The sequence below is a fragment of the Lynx canadensis genome, chromosome D3 (genome assembly GCF_007474595.2).
Source record: "Lynx canadensis isolate LIC74 chromosome D3, mLynCan4.pri.v2, whole genome shotgun sequence".
NCBI lineage: Eukaryota > Metazoa > Chordata > Mammalia > Carnivora > Felidae > Lynx > Lynx canadensis.
Window position 1 is genome coordinate 16,589,964 of NC_044314.2, and position 16,488 is coordinate 16,606,451.

The window sequence follows — 16,488 nt, forward strand, 5'->3', positions numbered from 1 at the left end:
TATTTGTGCCTTTCGTAATCCAAAAGTCCTTGATGAGGGCGGCTCACATTTCACAGCGTGAACTCCAGCAGCGCTGTGGCCTGATGTTTGGGTTCATGGATTTTTCTGCTGGCTCCTGCCACTGGCAGCTGAGCGCCCTTGTACAACACGGTTCACACACTTCCTCCCTTCCCCAACCTGCCCCTTAGAAAACCACCATTCCAGGGCTTGGGAAACATGTTGGGTCAGTTAATTATTTCTTTTCTCACCCAGCTCATTAATAATGACATCCCATAAATCAGCCCTATCTAAGAATACTCTGAGAGCAACGGAACCATCTGGATTTCAGAAAGGTCATTAGAAAGTACACATGAAATAATTTTTTGCCATCCCCTCCTGTATGAATCTGGCGTGTTTCCACTAAAGTTCTCCTTTTTGTGTGGCATTCTTCTGCAAACTTAAGAAACGCGCCAGATAGCATGTGTCCAAGATCTCACGGTTTTCAGTGTGTGTCCATGAGGGGTGCTGGTTCAGGACCAAAGTCTTTGTTGCTTTTCCTTTTTTATCCCCTTGTATTGCATTCAAAGTAAGCACGTTAGCGTTTTGTGAGTATTAACTATGCATCCGTGAACGCGCAACAATAAAGATGGCAATAAAATAGCTGAATTTTCCAGAGTGTATTAGGTGATAGCAAATAATTTATAGATCGTATCATTAAAATTCTTGATCACACTAGGTTACTACCCACTGCAGCTCTCACGAAGCGTGCACATAATTTTTCACTCAGGTTTGTGTCCTTACATAGGTAACTTTTTGATGAGCTTTTGATTTGGACCTTAAGCAATGCCCACAAGGTGGCTAACAGCATTGATAAATACAGACAAGACCAGCATCGGCCTGCTATGGCCAGCTTCTCAGTCTACTGAGGACGCAAAACAGTTTGGGATCTGTACAAGCGCTGATTATAGGTTTGGTGGTTTGGAAAAACCGTGATCTGGAAGTTTATGTCTGCTTTTTCTTAGCCCTAGAATGGCTGGGCAAGATTGCTGGCTTTAAGGGACAAGGAAAATGAGAATGGGGACCGTGTGATGTACCCCAGCAACCAAGTCTCCGTGTCTGGGCTGCGTGTGGTTAGAAATGACACACTTACTGCCCTTGAGTAGAAGTTGCGTGACTGTGCCGTTCACTCTTTATGTGAAGAGGCTAACTTCAGGCCTGTAGAGCGTGAAGTGTTTTACGTACGTTAGCTCTTCTCACCCTCCCTATGACTCTGTGAGGCAAGTTTCAAATTGCCATTTAACAGATGAGAAAACTGACACGCAAAGAGGAGATACGTAACCTGTCCAAGGTCACACAAGTGGAAATGGATGGACTCAAACTCTGACTCCAGTCTGTCTGATACCAAAGCTCAAGCCCTTGATCACTGTGCTGTAATACCTTCTTTGACCCAGAGAAACACGAACTACCATCGCACGTGGCCTGTGGGTTAATCTGGAAAAGATCTAGGGAAAGGTGCAGGTGTATACCTACTACTAATCACCGAGAAAATGAGATTTATAAGAGTTTTGGCAAATGCTTTCAGTTGGATTCATGGCAGACCCTGGCATACGGAGTGTAGGTGACTGTTCTCATCAGGTGATAAAGGGACAAGCATGAGGGTAGGACGGCAAAGGAAGCAGCTTGGCCACGGCAAGATTCTCCTGGACAGATGGCCGGAAATACAATTGGAAAGGTCGAATGGAATTGGAACGTGAAGGAGCCAGGGGACAGCAGCCCTGGGGGGACAGCCAGGGGACAGATTCAGCATCTGACAAATGAGGGCCTGCGGCAGAAGGGGTCATGGAGAATTCGAACACGGGTGTGGCACAAGGAAGGTGGCATTGCCTGGCCATGGAAAAATCGGAGGACCTGGGAACCTGGTGGAAACCAGCTCAGAGCTTGCCAGCCGTTACCCAGTGCAGACGGATGTGACTTCAACTCAAGTAGTGGCAGTTGTAGAAATGGAGAGAGAGGGTGAACGGAGGCACAGTGTCTTTATTAAAACCAACAAGCCTTGATATTTTGGGGCAAAGAGAATGAATCAGAGAGTTTGAGCCTAAATGGGTTGGAGAGGTAAGATAAGGAATTCCAAAGAGGATGTTGGTTTTGGAAAGAAGATGATATGGTTGATCCTCGAATGTTTTGACTCTGAAGGGCTGATGAGCTGTCTTGGTAAAGATTTCCTGGGCTGGGACTGGCGCTGGAGAGGGAGGCTGGGCTGATGGTGCGGATCCTGGAATCCCTGTTACAACAAAAGCCACCATGAAGGCTGAGTGTGGAGACCAGAGAACAAAGGGGCCAAAGAGAGAAGCTTGACTTACAGTTTTGTCCACCGCTCCAGATACACTGTCCAGCCTGTGACCTCCCGCTCTGTGCCCGGGGGCTGGCCTGTGTGGCCCATGTCTGCAGGCCTCTCACACCCTCTGTTTGGGTAATAGCTGTTAGGTATAACCCGTGAGAAGCCCCAGGTGGAGATGGGAGGGATGGAAGAAAGAGGGTGAGGCTGGGACATTTATTCCTCCGGCTCCCTTCTTACAAGGCTGTCCCAGCCTGGTGCTCTCCTGCCACTGAAGGGTCGCCGCCCCACCCAGGGGCCCACTTGGTACACGGTCTCCCACTGGGCTCAGTTCCTTGCCATCTTTTCATCCCTTTAGGAAGCGCAGGGGTATATTAGTTTCCTGGGGCCGCCATGACAAATCACCAGAAACCGCGTGGGTTCGCACACCAGAAATGTATTCTCTTACGGTTCAGGAGGCCAGAAGTCTGAAATAAAGGTGTCATCAGGGCTGGTTCCTTCTGCGGGTTCTTAAGGAGAAGCTAGCCTGTGCTCTTCTGAGAGCTTGTGGTGCTTGCCAACAGTGTTTCGTATTCCTTGGTTTGCAAACATATCACTCCAATCCCTGCCTCCGTCTTTACATGGTTGCCTTCTCTGTCTCTGTGTATCATTTTCTGTCTCATATGAGGACACTACCGTTGAAATGAGGGCCCACCCCAATCCAGTATGATCTATCATTACCCGATTTACATCTGTAGAGATTTTGTTTCCTAATAAGATCGCGTTCTAAGGTTCCTGGGTGGAGGACCAGTATTCAACCCCCTACGGGCGACAACAGCTCCTCTGTGGCCAACCCTGAGTTCCTGGGCTTGGCCTTGTGGTTTCCCTACACCCTGACCACATATTTGTACTTTAGCCTCTTTGTAAACAATCCCTCTTTGGGTTATCCTGATTTTATTTTATTCTTTAAGTTTATTTTTTGAGAGAGAGTGAGCGAGCATGAGCGGGGGGGGGGGGGGGGCCCCGAGGATCCGAAGCAGGCTCTACACTAACAGCGGACAGCCAGATGGGGGGTTCGAACTCACGAAACCGCGAGATCCTGATCTGAGCCAAAGTCGGACGCTTAACCGACCGAGCCACCCTGGCGCTCCTATCCTAATTGTAATGTACCGTCTGTTTCCACTTGGGACTCTGAGTGATGAACATCCCTTTGGTAAATTTCCCACCTTCTGTACAGACCTATACGTATTAGAACTGACTCCTCGTAGGTCCCTTTTTAGGCTCCACGGCCAGGAAAATCAGCTCCAAGCGTAGTGCTCCACTGTAGAAGCTCTCTTTAGCCTGACTTTCTGCTATCTTTATCTCTTCCTTTGAATGTGATCTTGTTCTCATTTTAACATGTCTTTATAAATTATTTTTTTAAGATACGGGATTATGTAGTTTAATAAGAAAATGCTGGTTCTCCAGGTCTCCCTTTCCCTTGCCAAGTCCCTTACAACTCAAAGCTCATCCCCAGAGGAATCCACTTGTACGTCTATTTCGTGCGTTTCAAGGGATGTGGATTTGGCTCATCCACAGCGGTATGTTTTGAATTCACCCTGGTTGATCATGACTGAAAGGAACATTTAAGTCGCTTTTCCCGTGTGTGTGAAGTCTGAGTTTGCGTACGATTGCGGTCACCCATCTTTATCACGATGAACGTGGCATAGTCAATACAACCTACGGCATCAGGCCCAATGGACACTAACTCTTACCCTGCTGGGCCATCTCCTGGTTGCGTGTTTCGTTTGAGGTTGCCATCGTGTGGCCTTGTGGAAAATGAGGAACGTCTCCAAATCATTGTTTTCAACTCTTAAGTCGTTTGTGACCCCGAGTTCTATACTTTTTACCCTTCACCTTCTACCCCACAAGGGAGCTTTCAAATAGTGTCAAAGTATCTGGCCTTTTTCATAGAGTTATAGATCTGAAAAAAAAGATGGAAGGAGGCCATGTAATTCAACTCGTGTAACTCGCTCATTTTGCAGCCGAGTAAACAGAGGTCCGGCGAGGGGAGTCCACCACCGGGGGCCCCAGGATGCATTTGTAATTCAACTGGGATGACGGTCCCAGCGCTGTGCCCTGTCCACTGTGATTTGCTGCATGTGACTTTTTACAGGGCCCTAGTGACCCACAGAACAGGTGCCATGAACGTTCAGGGGGAGAGGAAGTCACTTGCTGCTTGGCTCTAAGAGCCAGGGACGGTGTCAAAGCAGAGGAGGTTGAGATAAACCTTGAAGCTAACCTCTGCCCAGGCTAACTTCCACTTCTCACGGGGAAGGTGGGAAGACCCTGCAGACTCCGGGTAATCCCCAGGCGCCGGCTCTTTATTTCATCAAGTGAGGATAGCAGCAGTCAACGAGAATTCTTGATGAAGCGAGAAAATTGTGCTTTGGCCAAGCAAAGAGAAAGGTAGACGTTCTAGGATCAGATGCTACTGTGAGTAGCTAGGCGTCCCTGAGGAAAATACTTTTGAGCGGAGTAAGTCTGGACTGAAGTGTCCAACATTTTTAGCTAGAATTTAATTTCTTAGGTTCTTGTGGCTATTCCTGAAATTTAGAGAAATCTAGGACACTATAACATAGGAACTGTTAAGACTGATGATACTGAGACCCCCATGCATGTATGGTCAGTTGTCAGAAATTCAGTGATCGGGGCACCTGGGTAGGTCAGTCGGTTGAGCATCCGATTTCGGCTCGGGTCATGATCTCACGGCTCGTGGGTTCGAGCCCCGCGTCGGGCTCTGTGCTGACAGCTCGGAGCCTGGAGCCTGCTTCAGATTCTGTGGCTCCCTCTCTCTCTGCCCCTCCTCTGCTCATGCCCTGTGTCTGTCTCTCAAAAATGAACAAACATTAAAAAAATTAAGAGAGTTGATGTGTCCTTAGCACCCAGTCACATTGAGATGAAGCTTATTAAAAAAAAAAAAAAAAAATTCAGTGATCTTTGCTTCCCCCTCTCCCCCCTCCCTCCACTGCCCCAACTTAGAGATTCTGTTCCTTCGATCAGTGAGTGGGTCAGCTTTGTAACATCCGTGAGCATCTCCCTTCTGCCAGATCCTGGGGAAATTACAACGATGGACAAGACCAGCCTCGTGCCTCCTAGGAGCTCACGGTCTGGGCGGAAGGACAAACACATAAACAGGCGAACTGAAGGAGGCAGAGAATTTTTACAGAGGGTTCTTCTGAGCAGGACATTTGGTGTGGCTGATCACGGTGGGGAATGATAAAGACAGAGGGTGAGGTGAGGCCACTTGGGCCTCACCAAGGATCGGACTGGATCGGTATGCACCGGGCGCCAAGGGACATTCTTGCACAGGGTCGTAAAATACACTTTAAAATGTTTGCGCTTGATGGGATGTGGGAAAGATTGGAAGCAGGAAGATGAATTAAGAGACTATAAAAAAGGTAAGCCTGAGGGATTTTAGGTCTGAGCTAAGGTAGTTGGCAGCGGGGACGGAGAGAAGTGGATTCCAGAAACATTTTCGAGTGTCTGTCCTGGGACCCGGGACGGTTGTGTAACAGCGAGATTCAGAACCCAGGCTTTCGAGTCCGGCCGATTCTGGTACCGATTCCAGCCCCGTCCCTTGTGGTGTGACCAGAGCAAGTCGCCTAACCCCTGTGGACCTCTGTACGGCCGGATAACGCCTCTCCCTGCTGCTAGCGGACCGAGAAGATGGTCGCGTGCTCCATAAACATTGGCTGCTGTCTCTACTGCTGATGCCCAGGAATCCTGACTTCCAGCCACTTTGTTCTCGAATCACTCTTTCACTGTAGCTGACGTCTCATGGCCCACGAAGGTGCTTGATCTCCGCAGAGACAGTTCTCACTGCTCCCCCCACGGCCACCAGTGTACCCGTAGGACAGCAGGCTGTGTCATGTGCACATCACAGGCTGGTCCTCAGAGGGAGGGGGCACCGACCCGTCCCCAAAAAGAACAGCTCAGAACGCTCGTCTTGCTGGCAACGAGCCAGGAGCCTGTCTTCACAGGCGAGAGGCAGCCTTTCCTCCACTTCGATCTGCAGATCGCCGTTGGTCTCTGTTCCTTTTTTAAGGGGATTTATTATTCATCGGTGGCGTAGAACGTTATGCGTCCTCCGACAGGAGAGAGCGCAAAACTGGAAGGGAGTCTGCGGTCCACCTCCTCGCCAGTGAGTTACGACTATTTGAGTTCAGCAGCCTAGCAACGAAATCGCATTTGCAGCGGCCACAGAGCTCGGGTCCCCGCAGCTCCCCTCTGGCACGCCTCTCACCTCTGGAATGGAATTTATGGCCTTGTAGCTAATGTGCCTTTTTTCCATTTTTTTCTTTCTTCTTCTTCCTTTTTTTTTGGGGGGGGGGGGGTTAAGGAAATTGGAGTCGCAAAGCCAAGTCCTATAAGCTTGAGAATTCCAAGGGCGCAGAGTTGGGCTCAAGTTCGCCAGACAAGCGTTTAGCGCTGCCCTCTGGCTCACCTTTGTTTAGATAAATAATTGAAAGTGTGCCATTTACAAGGCTGGGGCCTCAGAGGCACACAAGGAATCTGGCTGAAGCCTCCTTAATTGAAAGCAGGAGATAACCAACAGCATAGCCTGTTCCTCCCCTGGGATGTTCACGGGGTGAGGGGAGTGGGGGATTTATTTTCTTTGGAATCCGTGTTCTTAGGCTGCCTGTATCAGAGGATGAACACATAGGACTCCTTACAAGACAAAGCAAAACGTGCCCCGTATCCACCTGGGGGCTATTGCGATTTTCAGTCGAGGGTGCCATCGCTCAGCAAGCATCCGATGAGCACGGGTGATGGGGAAGCCCGGGCTTGGTGTCCAGAACAGAGCTACGTGGGGCTGGGGCTTTGCCCTGAGGAGCTCCCAGCTAGATGGCAGTGGGGGGGGGGGACAAAAAGGCCACAGTCAGATTTCAGGGTGCAGTAGCCCTGGTCCCCAGTCCTGGCTGATTTTTAAAATACTGATTCCCACGGGCGTCTGGGTGGCTCCATCAGGTAAGCGTCTGACTCTTGGTTTTGGCTCGGGTCATGATCTCACAGTTCATGAGTTCGAGCCCACGTCAGGCTCCGTGCTGACAGCACAGAGTCTGTTTGGGATTCTCCCTCAACTCTCTCTGGCCCTCCCCTGCTCACTATGTCTCTCTCTCAAACTTAAAAAATGAAATAAAAATACTGATTCCCTGGTGCCAATCCCAGAAGCTCTGATTCGATTATTCAGAAGTTGGGCCTGGGCATAAGTATTTTCATCATTTTTTTTTTTAATGTTTGTTTTTGAGAGAGAGAGGGAGAGCCAGAATCCGAAGCAGGCTCCAGGCTCTGAGCTGTCAGCACAGAGCCCGATGCGGGGCTCAAAAAACTCACAAGCTGTGAGATCATGACCTGAGCCGAAGTCAGACACTTAACTGGCTGTGCTACCCAGGCGCTCCTTCATTGAAGAGGAAAAGTTCTCCAGTGAATTCCAGCGTGCAGCCAGGATTGAGAACCATTGTTGTTTGGGTTTTTTTTTTTCCCCCTAGATCTCCTGGGATGAGCCCCGGTGAAATGTGGATGTTCACAGGAACTGGAAACCGCTCCTAGTGGGTGGGACTTCAGAGAAGGCTTCCGGAGGAGGAGGGAGTTGAGCTGAACGTCGAAGGGCAGGTTAGGTGTATTTGAGGCCAGGCGGGGGAAGACTACTCACACTTCCGGTAGACTTCGGGGGTTTCCTCCGCACCTCAGCGGGTTTTCTAGCAATTCAGCCCTTGCCTTCAACCTGGCACTCACTCAGCTTTGCTCACTGCCCATAGTCCTGGCCTGGGTCTCAGGAAGGATAAATGGGCCTTACCCACCCTTGTGTCCTAAATCAGTGAGCGTGGGTCCAGAGCTACTCTCTAGAGCCAGGAGGTAAAAGGCGAGGTGGTGTTCCCAGGGAGGAGAGGGCAGCCCCAGCACTCGGACTCCTCGGGCCGATGATCCCGTCGAGCAGCCCAGGCCCTCCTGGGCTCAGGACAAGGCTCTGCTGGTGATGGCATGGTTATTTCCATGTCTGCAGGTTTGTTTTGTTTTGTTTTGTTTTCAGATCTTTTTAGCGAGTGACTGTTCTGAGCCAGACACGGTACTTTGTACGTTGAGGACTAAAATCCTGGCTCTAACCCTCCTTCACGGTATGACCTCGGCCACTGTTCTTAAGCTGTCTGGCTGGCGCTCGGTTTCTTCACCGTAAGATGGGGCTGATCACAGTCCGTCTCGTCGTTCCTCATGAGGATTTGATGTGACTCCGTAGGAGGTGGCAGCTTCTCACCTGTGACCCACCCTGGGAAGCCCTTCCTTACCCTTTTTGGATTTCTGCCACCACAGGGATGGAACCCATGCCAATGGTGAGAATACAGTCTTTGGAGGCGTAGAGGCAGGCCCTGGGCATGTGACTTGCCCTTGCTCCGTTGGCTTATGCTACAGGGTGTGATGGCACAAGGCCACGTACAGAGAGGGAGCATTGCTGTGCTGTTCCCACCACCATTGTCCCTCCTTACTTGTCCGACTTCCAGGTTTTATCACGCAGCGGGTCTAAGCAGAGTAGCCTCCTTAGAAAGGGGGCCCAGGGTCTAGAAGGGTATGTTGAGTTTGCTAGATGGAGTCAGCTGTTCTCTCTGGGCCTGCACCTGCTGAGAGGCTCCGAGAAGGACACTCAGGAGACCATGGCCTCTTTCAGTAGAAAGAAACCAACAAACCAAAGGGAAGTCACATACCTGAGACGCGCCCCACCTCCTTCCGAAGGTCCCCGCTGCTAGCAGAGCTGTCCCAGTGGAAATACAGAAAGGGTGGGCAGGGTGTGGCCGTGGTTGTCCTCCAGGGTGAGCCGCACAGGGAGAAACTGGTGATTCAGGTGGTCTTCTGGAATCTGTGGAAAAGCACCGCATTCTGGGTCCAGCCGGCCGGCACCGCTGTGGGCTAGGGCTGTGCTCTGGCTGGCGCTGACAGGGCATCCTCAGGCCAGAGGGTGGTCTGGGTGGTACCCGGCATAGTCCTACCCTGCTTTCCTGTGAGTTCTCTCTCCACTGAAGACAGCCTCTGCTGGAGTTCTGCCTCGTAGCCCTGGGCTTTCTAGAAGCGGACCCTCATTCCATGATATGCACCCGAGATAGCCACCTTCACAGCTGTCCAAAGTCCCTAGAGCATCAGTCCCTGGAAGATAGCGGCTCAGACAGGAAATGGCTAGAGCAGTTGGGGCTGTGTGGGAAGGCCCCTCCTGCCTACACCTGCTCCCCAGCCATTGCCCCGTCTTGCCATCCCATATAAACACACTTCAGCCCCTGAGCGACATGAGCTCTCCTCAGTGTGGAAGTTCAGTGGGCCACTGTTGAGCATGAGAAGACAATTGCTTCCCTAGTGTCACTTATTAGAACTCAGAAAGCAACCCCTGGTTCATCCCTCACCACAGGGCATCACTCCCCACCCCCACCCCCAGCCCCATGGTATCTGGGGTTCTTCACTTGGTCACAGTGCCCAGAAGTCAAACAAGGCATATTCCTCTGAGTTGAACATCGTCCTTTTGAAAAGTTGATGCCTTGAGAGATTGGTGTCTTATAGTATACAGTTCTTTTTAGGGACTCTGGTTTGACTCTCGCCTCCAGTTAAAGGAGTCCTCTGTCACTAGACTTTCTAGCAGTCCTTGCTTGGGTTGTTGGAGTGAACACTGAAGTCCCTAGGGCAAGTGTTCAAGGTTACAGTTACTGCTCGATCCCACGGCACTGTTTGCTTATTATCGGAAATGCTATACTGGGGGGGGGGGGAGAAGAAAAACTGCTCTCTCCGACTTCTGAGAACCACTTGGCCTGAGGTTGTATCAGGAGACCAGATCAGGAAGCATTTCAGAGATCTGGAGGAGGGGCAGCCGTTAATAATATAACAGCGAGGAGTGCTCACCTGCATGAAATGGCAGTGCGTTGATTTGTCAGTCTTGCCACTTCTTTCTAGTGCAACCCACAGAAGGGTGTTTTTGGCGGGGAGTAAGGAACCAGACCCTGGGGAAAGCCAAACAGAAGTCAGAAGGCACCGAAGCTCTGCCAGCGACTTACGCACTTAACGTTGCCGGAGACACGAGAACTTCCCTTGTTCTTTAAAGCAGGCTCACGTTCGAGAAACGTGTTTCCTCCTTGGTTTGCTCTGCTCTGCCTGGTACCACTGGCTTCTTGTTTACACTCAAGCCACAAGTCTTTCTCAAGGTCACCAGTAAATAATTTACTACTGCCGAAAGCACCTGGACGTTCATCTGTTATTGACGGAGTCCGGTTCTCTGTGTGATAAGGGCCGTGTCTACAGGTTAAGAAGAACGTGTATATTTGAACTACCTGTGAGTGATTTCTGTACCCGAAACAAATATCTGGGCTCTTGATAAAACCCACAGCAATCACAGAAGCCCTACTTGCGACTCATCCCCAAATCAAAAAGCCTTTTGTACTCTTACTTCCCCAAATGGGATCATCCATGTTCGCGGGATAACTGGAAAAGAACAAGATCTTGGGGTGGCAAAGAACAGAAGTGCCTCAGGAGTAAAGGGAGCTGTGGTTACATTACTTGGTGTTGAGATGGGGGTGAGGGGGAGGTAGTGGCCTTAGAAAACAGGGCAGCCCTGGGGGCTGGCTGCCCCTGCCTCTCCGTCATGAAGTACCTGCTTCTCTCAGGAGTCTGGCCAATGCCCAGTTTCCTCCCCCAACTCAGGGTTTCAGCTCACCAGTCTCTCCAGACCTTTCCCAGCTGCGGGAGCCCCTGCCGTACCGCCTCGGCTAGCTAGCCTGCTCTCGGGGCGTCTGTTAATGTAGAGCCTTGGACGACAGCATGAGATCGGTCTGGCCCACTGTTTTGTCCCCGGAGAGATGGCTAGGTTGGCCGCCTTGGATCCACATGCCCATTCCCAGTCTTCTGAACCTAGCGGGACAGCAGTGTTGCCTCTTGGTACAAAGTAGGACCAGGCGGTCTACCCAGGGGAACACAGCAGTGGGCTGGGCAGTTCTCCCTGGGAAGTAGCCATGGACAGGCAGGTACAGTGACTGACGTTTCTGGTTCAAGAGATACCCGGGTGATTTGCGGTTCTCGTTAACGAGGCACTGCTCTCTCTCACCACATGACAAAACTCCAACAGTGCTGTGTCCCCCACGCCAGGATGGTCAGCACCTCGAGGCAGAATGCCCCGCGTGCCCCGTCTTTGCCCTGAATGGCCTTCCATTCTCTTCGCTGTCTAGATAGATCTTATCCCTCCTGCACAATCCAAATCTAACTCACAGAGAATTCCCAGACCATTCCGGTCCGGGCCTGCCCTATTCTGTGGCAGTTTCTCATGGATTGGGTGTCTTTTAATGTCTTGAGTATTGTTGCGTTGTAGTTGAACGGTTCTTATGTCCTGCGTCGTCCGTGATTGTATCAGCTCTTTTTAATCTTAGGATTCTTTATGTTTCCCAAGGCATCCATCAGTGACTTGCCCAGGGTCAGGATTCAATTATTTTTTGATCCAATGTAAGTTAATATACTGTTTAGCCTTCGTGCCTTCCAATATTTTACAGCCGTTCATCACAATTGGTATAGGGGAGCCTGGGTGGCTCACTCGGTTAAGTGTCCAACTTTGGCTTAGGTCGTGATCTTGCGGTCCGTGGGTCCGAGCCCCACATCGGGCTCTGTGCTGACAGCTCAGAGCCTGGAGCCTGCTCCGGATTCTGTGTCTCCCTCCCTTTCTGCCCCTCCCCCACTCACACTCTGTCTCTCTCTGTCTCTCAAAAGTGAATAAACATTTAAAAAGAATTTAATTGTTATAAGCATTCATTAAATATATACTGTAACCCCTACACTGAAGAAGAGGAAAGAGTCTAAACAGTAATTGTTACTGCTATCATTATTACTATCCTTTTATTGGATATTTCTCACATAACAGGAACTATACCGAGCGTTTTATCCATCTCATTCAAGCCCTAACAAGGCACGTATCAGTAATACTGCGTTTCTCAGAAGAAACTGTAGAACATAAGTTTCTATGTAAGTTACGTCAGTTGGCCAACCCAGTAGGTGGTGGAGTCGGGTCTCAAGCTCAGGTCTGCCCGACTTTAAAACAGCTGCCCATAAAGTGATACCGTGCAGTGTCTCCACATTCTTGTGTTTCATGGTGTTGATTCATTCAGGCCGCCTAAACACAGAGGCCTATGTTGTCACCGGGCAAAGATCCAAAATTGGCATCCTGAGACATCCTGGTGCCCTGGACGGAGCGGCTCAGTTGCCAGGCAGCCCCTGGATTGTTTCTCCAGTCGTGGACAGCTCGCTTGGATTACCTGGGCGTCCCAGTGCTGCTTCTCAGAGCGTGCGGTCTACTTCAGATAAAGCTATTTTTAGTCCTGGGAGGCAGAAGGTAAAGGCAATTTGTCATTAGTCCATGCAGGAAACATCACTGGGGCTACATCCTCCTTAACTGCTCCCTGTCCATTACTCCTGCCAGTCCCTAATTCCTTCTGCACCTTGTGATCTAGAAAAGGAAGAAGAAAGAGCCCACAGGAGGCCAGAGAAGATAAACCAAAAGGAAAAAAAGAAGATAAAGGTATTACTCTTATCATGTAAATAGCCCCTTGGATAGCGTCTTCCCAAGGAAAGTTGGAGCCACGTTCATTTCAGCCAGAATGTGCTGAGCACCTGTGATCTTCAGACGTGGGGCTAGGTACTCAGGATAACCAAGAGTCGATCCCGGCCCTGGAGGAGTTCCTGGTCAATCAGCAGAGCCCGATTACAGCAGGTACAATGGTAGGGATTTGCGTGTACTCTCGTGGCCTAGAAGATTCTCTGTAGAGCCACCTTTATCATAGAGCCCCAAATTAAGCTCTGTTGTTGGGGATCAGACCTCCTACTCTTAGGTGCGCATGTGCGCTCTCTCTCGCTCTCTCTCAAAATCTGCAAAAAGGAAAGATACGATAAATGAGAAACTCCCTAGTGGACTCAGTATTAATACAGAGATGTGGGCGGCCTCTCCCTTCTAATTGATACTTGAGATATCAGTGATCCGAAGTTGTATCGAAAGTGGGTATCGCTTGCATCAGGAACATCATTCCTGCGCCTTAGAAACCCTTAAGTTGATCCACATGATGACTGACGCGTGACGAACTCCTGAGAACCACCACTTGAGCAAACTTGTCTAGAAGTGACTAGCACCTGTGAGCTGCAGGTGCCAGGGAAGCCAGGCTCTCCTAAAAAACCTGCACATGACACATCAGGGGGTCATCCACAGGTTCTTGTTCCTTTTGCACGTGTTTGTAAAACATTTTCAAGACATCGCACTCATACCAATGTCTGGAATGATCGGAAACTGATATCTTAAAAGAATTCCTTCGAATGCATGCCTGTTTTCTCCCCCTGGGGATTGCGGGTATACATTTTTTGACCTGTGTTTCTCTTTTCTCTGGTGAAAAAGTACCCATAACTGGACTGTTTCATACTATCGTTAATAATTTTGCATGGTGGGGCGCCTGGGGGGCTCCGTCGGCTAAGCGTCCGACTTCAGCCCAGGTCATGATCTCAGGGTCCGTGAGTTCGAGCCCCGCATCGGGCTCTGCACTGACAGCTCAGAACCTGGAGCCTGCTTCTGATTCTGTGTCTCCCTCTGTCTCTCAAAAATGAATAAATATTAAAAAAAATTTTTTTTTAATTTTGCATGGAAAGGTAATTACTCGGAGCCAGAAATTTTTTTAAATCAACAGCCGATAAAATGCACCAATTTTAAGTGAACAGTTCAATGAGTTTTGACAGAGTATATGGCCGTGTAACTACCACCACAGTGAAGATATAGAACATTTTCATCACTTTAAGAGCCAGGGAATTTGGGAGTTGGGGGAGATCTTAAAGACCACCCTAGTCCAAGGCCCTTTTTTCGTGGAATGGGAAGCAGAGACTCAGAGTAAGACTGGCTTCCTTACTGAGCCCAGTTCTTGCAGGAGGACATCTCCCCAAACTTTGTCCTTGGCCCATACCTTCCCTGAGTGTGTTTATCTAACACTTAGCATCACCTGTTCCTCTAAAGCCCCTGCCTTGCCCATGAGTTGCCTGAGGCCTCAAACATCCTAAATGCTGTTTCAAAACTGAGGGTAATTGATACCTTCTAGTCATCTCCAAATCTGTACTATAACAGTCTTTTGTATTTCGCTCTTTTCCCGTGTAACCTGCACCAGCTAAAGGTGACCTCATCCTCCAGGCAGCTCCCCTGAAATAGTTCTCCAGTCTTGGACTTCTCTGTTTTTCTTATTCTCTGCATCCAGTGTGTTGGGAAATCCTATCGATTCTGCCTCCACAATTTCTTTAAAATCTATCCTTATTTCTCAATTCCCGCTACCCTGTTGACAGCCTCTTAACCTCTTGCCTGAAATATTTCGGTAGCCTTTTTGAGTGCTCTCAGTCTGCAGTCTCTTCTACCCGACCTCTCCTCTGGGCCTGTACTGTAACTCTCTGACTTATGGATTACGTGAGTTTCAGGCTTCGGAGGCACATCCTAAAAGTGATCTGAATCCTGAATCAAGGACAGGGGATTTTCCCCCAGAGTGAGCCGAGGTTGCAAGACAGAGAAGGTGGATTTGGGGCCAAGCTAGAGAGTCACGGCTGGGATGTAGCAAGAGGGAGGGTCCCTTTATAGGGGACCTGATCTGGCTTCCTGGACTGGAGCAACCCCCACGGGTGGCACATTCCTGCAGCCTCTGAAGGTGAGTTATGACTCTTCCCTTCTGTCCTGAGGAAGCACACTGTCCCGGCATTTTGATGCCGATAATGCCCTCTCTTGTGGTCTCTGTGGCTGTGCACATGTGTTTCTCCCACACTGATTGTTTTCAAGGACCAAATGCAAATCGCACTCCTCTCCCTATTGCCTGTAACACCCACTTCCGGGAAGAGGTGGCCCCTGGAATCCTGCAGCCTCCGTTCATGTTCAGCTCAGCTACTAATTTGTTATTTAACAAGTTCTGTGCTTTAGTTTTCCCATCTGTAAGAAGCATGGTTACGAGTATTTAATGAAATAATCTATGGAAGCTGCTTGGCTTGGTGTATAGGAAGGTTTCAATTAAGTGTTGGTTGAATTCACATTTGATGTTTCCAGTCGCTGGTTAATCCGAATTAAAGCTCTTACTGTGATATCGGATCATTATATAATTCAGCGTCTAAAGTAGAAGATTCCTGCTCTATTCTGCGAATCATTTAGAGGTAGCGTATGAATTTCGACCTGAATTAGCACCAGTTGTGTTTCATTTCATTTTCCGTAAGAATTTGATGCGTATGAGGAATGGCATATGTCACATGAGTGATGGAAGAAAGATCTCCGATCGGGCTCCCTCTGTCTTTGAGAGTCATTACAAGTAAAGCTGTCTCCTTTCAGACTGCCGCATTTAATTCCCAGCTGACCGACCCGTGGGCAGAATTCTGAATCGGGAAATTGTCGTTACAAGAGCTCTCGGGAAATGCCTCACTTATCAAGGTGAAGTACAGGAAAGGGGGCCGAGTGCCAATGAAACTCTGCCCACAGCATGGAAAGAAGGATCGCGGCCCTGTCAAAGCAGAGAGGTCTTTAGCTTTGGTTAATTTGCAAGGACGGCTCCAGACACTTATATTTCAAGGGTCAGCGTTTCACAAGGCTCAAGGGCTCCCTGCACAGTTGTTCCTGAAGTGGAATAAAAGTCTGGTTCTTCTCCAGGCCCCTTCTGGCTTGCTAACCTTGCATTGCAGTAGCCTTGCTCCCATAGACTCATTCCCTTTAGTTATTTTAGTTTTCTGGGTGTATTAGGCTCCTATAAGCTGAAACCAAAAATAACAGTTTAAACAAGGTGGAAGTTTGTTCTCTTACACAAAACTGTCAGGAGTCCTTATCTTCTGTGGTGGCTGGACAGCAACATTGACCGAGCTCCTTGTGTGTTGACCCACCCATCACTATGTTCCAAGATCGCTCACTACCGTGTTCCTGCTGTCACTCACGGGAAGGTGAAAAGGACAGCTTACGTGCCCCTTCCATTTAAGGTGTCACAGCTACTCACATCCTGTTGCCGGGCTTATTCGCAAGGCAGTGCCTGGTGGGTGCGAGGCTGCAGAATTCTGCCCTTTCTTCTGGGAGGTTAACGTACCCAGCTATAATCTGGGCTTTTGTTACAATGGGGGGAAAAAGGAAATAGTTATGGAGAAACAGCTAGTTATCTCTGCCA

At 49.5% G+C, this 16,488-nt stretch overlaps 1 protein-coding gene and 1 long non-coding RNA gene across 2 annotated transcripts in view; one reads left to right on the forward strand and one right to left on the reverse strand.

The window, feature by feature from the left end:
• The window catches only part of CCBE1 (collagen and calcium binding EGF domains 1), a 235,962-nt gene that overhangs the window by 168,562 nt on the left and 50,912 nt on the right, over positions 1-16,488 (forward strand). The window lies entirely within an intron of this gene.
• Positions 1,994-9,464, reverse strand: LOC115528374. Its single transcript, XR_003973250.1, has 3 exons — positions 9,316-9,464; positions 9,034-9,185; positions 1,994-2,260 (listed from the first exon to the last, which is right to left on the reverse strand). It is a non-coding gene; the product is annotated as an uncharacterized LOC115528374 (long non-coding RNA).